This window comes from Malania oleifera, chromosome 13, assembly GCF_029873635.1.
Source record: "Malania oleifera isolate guangnan ecotype guangnan chromosome 13, ASM2987363v1, whole genome shotgun sequence".
Taxonomy (NCBI): Eukaryota; Viridiplantae; Streptophyta; class Magnoliopsida; order Santalales; family Ximeniaceae; genus Malania; species Malania oleifera.
In genome coordinates, this window is record NC_080429.1 from 72808647 (window position 1) to 72813577 (window position 4931).

At 40.5% G+C, this 4931-nt stretch overlaps 1 pseudogene; it reads left to right on the top strand.

Annotated features, from left to right (window-relative positions):
- The first annotated feature begins 3501 nt into the window (after positions 1 to 3501).
- Positions 3502 to 4689, top strand: LOC131145903 (uncharacterized; annotated as a pseudogene).
- The last annotated feature ends 242 nt before the right edge of the window (positions 4690 to 4931 follow it).

Here is a 4931-nt window from a genome sequence, read left to right on the forward strand (position 1 = left end):
AGACCTTGAGCATACTAGGTCAATCAGGAAATATGTGAAACAACTTTCTACTTTGATCTTGGACATTAGGACATGTTGGAGAAGGATAAGATGTTCTATTTTCTAGGTGGGATGAAACTGTGGGCAAGAACTGAACTTCGTCCAATGGGTTTAACAGAGAGGGAAATAGTGGAAAGGCTTTCAAAAAAAGGCAAACCCAAGAGTTGGGGAGGTGACTCTTAAGAATCAACCTCAAAGGAAGATTTATTGTTTCGTGGGTTCAACACACCCAATGGAATGGGGAAGATTAAAACTTCATGCTACTTGTGTGGAGGCCTTTATAGAGTTAGTGAGTGCCCACACAAGGGATTACTCAATGCCTTACAAGTTTCCACTTCGAGACAAGTGGTGTAAAGCAAGGGGAAGAGGATGATACCCCGAGGATGGGTGCAATATAGGAGGTGAACACATTGGAAAAGAATGTGAAAGCACCAAAAGTTACATAAGCAAAAGGATTGATGTTTGTGGACTTAAGGATCAATGGGAAGAGTACCCATGCTATGATAGATACCAGGCTACTCATAATTTTGTTTCACAATTGGAAGCATGGAATCTTAACTTATCCTTAGAGAAGGATATAGGATGCGTGAAAATAGTTAATTCTGTAGCCTAGCCTACTTTGGGAGTAGCCAAGCAAGTGAATGTGAAGCTTGAGCAGTGGGAAGGTCATGCAAATTTCATAGCGGTGTCATTGGATGACTTTCCATACATTTTAGGAATGGAATTCCTAAGGGGGATGAAGGCAATACTGATGCTTTCTGTTGGTTCCCTGTTTCTGATGGGAGATCACTTGTGCATGGTGCAAATTGTTGCAATGAAAGGATATGATGGGAAGTCCTTTTCAGCCATGCAACTCAAGGAGGGATTGAGAAAAGGTGAGCAGACACATCTAGCCATGGTGGTGGTAGATGAAGAAGTAGGCTAAGAGCTAGTGCCTATGACCATCCAGGTGGTGTTGGATGAGTACAAGGAGGTGATGCCAGATAAGTTGTCTCATAACTTGCCTTCACGATGGACTGTCGAGAATGGGATCGAGTTGTTTCTAGAAGTGAAACCACCTGCTAAAGGGCCATGTCGGATGGCGCCTCTAGAGATAACAGAGCGAAGGAAACAACTCGATGAGTTGGAAGCGGGATATGTTCGCCCTTCCAAAGCACCATTGGGAGCATCAGTGTTGTTTTAGAGGAAACATGAAGAGCATCTATAGAAGGTGTTCGACAGGCTGAGGGTAAACAGTTTGTATGTAAAGAAAGAGAAGTGCTCTTTTGCTTAGTGGAGCATTAAATTCCTTGGTCATGTGGTTGAGTAAGGTCGTATCTAGAGGGATATGGAGAAGGTAAGAATGATTCAAGAATAGAAAAACCCCATGACAGTGAAGGAATTGCATTCCTTTCTTGGACTTACTAACTATTACAGGAAGTTTGTTGAGGGTTATTCGTGGAAAATGACTCCAATGACAGGACTACTAAAGCAGAGGTATTATTGGCCACACATCCAAGATGATATGGTTCATTAGACCAAAACTTGTCTCACTTGCCAACAAGACAAGGTGGAGCAGAAGAAGAGTGTAGGGCTTCAGGAGCCCATACCAGTACTATCCAAATCGTGGAAAAGTGGCCCACTGGACTTCATTACCAACCTGCCCATAGTGGGAGATGCAGAGTCTATACGTGTGGGTATGGACAGGTTTTCGAAGTATGGTACATTCATGGCCACACCAAAGTACTATTCGGTAGAGGAGATGACACAATTGTTCCTTGTGAATCTTGTGAAATATTGAGGTGTTCCCCAAGACATTGTTTGTGATCGAGACTCAATATTTGCTGACAACTTCTAGAAAAAAATTTTCAGGTTCCTCGGTTCACATCTTGACATCTCTTCGAGTTATCACCGACAGATAAACGAACAAACGAAGAGATTCATAGAGTTACTGGAAGAGTACTTGCGCCATTTCGTCTATGCCAACTAGAAAAATGGGGTCCAAATACTTGATGTGGCTTTGTTTTGTTTTAATTCCCAAAGGAACTCAACAACCAACAAGAGCCCTTTTGAACTTGTTACAGGACAATAGTTGTTGTTACCTCACATAGTGGGCGAGCCATACAGAGTAAAGAGTTCTAAGATGTACATCTTCACGAGCTAAGCTAATAGTTTCTTTGTATGCCAAACAAGGTAGTATGACTCCTCGCTCACTTTGATGTTTCTTAGTGTCAGGATGATATTTAAATAAAAACCTCTTTAGGGAGGATGAGTGTTCATCAGTCTTGTAAAACTTATTAACTATTGTCAATGTGTTTAGCCTACTTGCCTCCCTCTCTAAACACACAATGTCAATGGAAGTGTTAATGAATTGCGCTATTTCAATGTTTATTGCTAACTTGTACTGCTTTCATAATTGCTTACTACTTTCGCTGCTATTTGATTGAATGCTAATGAAAGTGTTTTATGGGCGAATTGTGGCAAATGATAGGCTAGCTAATTAAGTAAGAGTGTTTTAACTAGCGCCGCACAGTCCTTTCATAAAGGTGTGAAAATAATCGACCCATGACACCTTGCTTGGTTGTCATAGGTGATTTCAACGTCATTTAGACTAGAGAGAGACTAAGGGGATTGAGAGTGACTAGCAACATGAGGAAGTTTGATTTTTTTTTCATTTGAAATTGTGGGCTTAGGGTTATTCCCCTAAGTAATTGAAATTTTAAGTGGGTGGGTGACATCGTACAGGATTGATGAATTTACAATCTCTAGTATTTGGGAAGAATTTTCCCGAACGTTGTGCAAGACGTTCTGGTTAGGCCAATTTGTGATTATTATCTCATGCTCTCAAGACTCTTAAGTCTCTAATCCTATTTGGCTGCGACCTACACTATTTAGATTGGAGAATATGTGCTTGACACACCCTATTTAAAGGATTAATATTGAAGTGTAGTGGAGGGATAGTCATGCTCATGGTTAAGAGGGCTTTAAAGTGATGAAAATTTGAAATTTGCGAAAGAGAAATTGAAATAGTGGAAAAAAAGAAATGTTTGGGAATATCAAGGAGCAAAAAATTATGATTGTATCTGCGAATGAGGGGATGGATGGATTGGGAAAGTGCAGGTTGAGTGGGGAGGATAGGACTAGAAATGTTCATCTTTGTATCGAGTTAGAGCTACTTTTGCCGAGAGGGAGGGGGGGAGTTGGCGTCACAAAACAGGGATAAAATGGGTGAAAGACAAGGACTGCGATCATGACTTCTTTCATTGGGTAGTAGATGGAAAGAGGAGGGAAAACTATATTGAGTCAGACCTCAAATTAGGATGTATTGTGAGGAATCAAAAACAGATTGGAGACAAGATAATGCACTTTTATAAGCATTTATATACAGAAAATTGTCAGCACAGAAAAAGCTGGAAGTATCTTCTTTCAGTCCTCCTTTTCTTAGCTTCCAAATGCCTTTTCAAATTTCCCCTTTTTGAAACCATGGCAGACGATCTCTGTTCCTTCATCAAAGAACCCTTTATCATAAAGGCTCCTAAGAAATCTCCACTGCTGATGAGGATGATTGTCTTACTGTTTGCAATGATATGTGGCATTCATATTTGCTCAATTTGTCCAAGGCAAATTGGCACGGGCAGTAGGGCCGGATTTCTAAGGTTCAAGTAGTTGGAAAATCATGCACACCGCCTGATGTTGAACCATGGGAAATTCCTCTTCTGCATTACCCAACACCCAAAACTTATAGCAGGGCTGAATGTGTGTGCAACCCTGTGCGATATTTTGCTATCTTGTCGACACAGAGGTCTGGAAGTGGTTGGTTTGGGACATAGTTAAATAGTCATATTAACATAAGCTCGAATGGAGAGATTTTCTCCATTAAAGTTTCGAGGAGTAATATATCGTCAACTATAGAGCCTTTGGATAAAGTTTATAACCTAGACAGGTTTAGTAGTGCTTCCAAGAATGAGTGCACAACTGCATTTGGCTTAAAATGGATGCTTTACCTGGGTCTGCTGCAGCATCATGAAGAAATAGTCAATTACTTTAAGCCAAATGCAGTTGTGCACTTAGTCAATTACTTTAACAGCAGAGGCGTTTCAGCTATTTTTATTTTTAGGAGAAATCTTTTACGTAGAATGATTTCCGTGCTTGTAAATTCCTATGACCGAGATGCTAAACTGATAAATGGGACACACAAATCTTATGTGCACTCACCTCATGAGGCTGAGATGCTAGCAAAATATAAACCTTCTATCAATGCATCATTGCTGATGTCCAGCCTGAAGCAGGTAGAGGAGACAACTGCCAATGCTTTAGAATACTTCAAGAGCACCCGTGACATTATCCTCTACTACGAGGAGAAAGAGAGTCAGAGAGCAGAGAGGAGAAAGAGGAAGAAGAGAGGGAGAGAGAGAGTGAGAGAGAATTGTAATTTTTCAGCGAAATAGTGAATGCTTGGTGTGTGCTCCGTGGACATATGTCGATATTGACCGAACACGTTAAATCTTTGGTGTCACATCTTTTTGGATGCTCACAGGTTCTCAGAAGAGTATACAGGTGAAGATTCACAGAGGACCCTTATCAGAGCAGATTCAAAATTGAGATGACGTCCAAAAGGCACTCAAAGAAACTTCATATGAAAGATTTCTTCATGCTGATTATCAATTGTAGATGGCTGCAAGTTGGAATCTGAGAAACTGTAAATAGAACCCGCTGTTACTTGGCTAACTTCGATTTTTTTATTCTTTCTCTAACAGGCGCCAATGGTATATACTGTCCTGTTGAATTTTGGCTGTGCCATTTGCATGTTGCTTCTGGTTTTCTGTTTCCTTTACCCAATTAATATTCTTTTCTTTTTTTTGGAGGGGGAGATACTCCTGGTGTATTTTAAAGAGAAAATGCAGATGCACCAA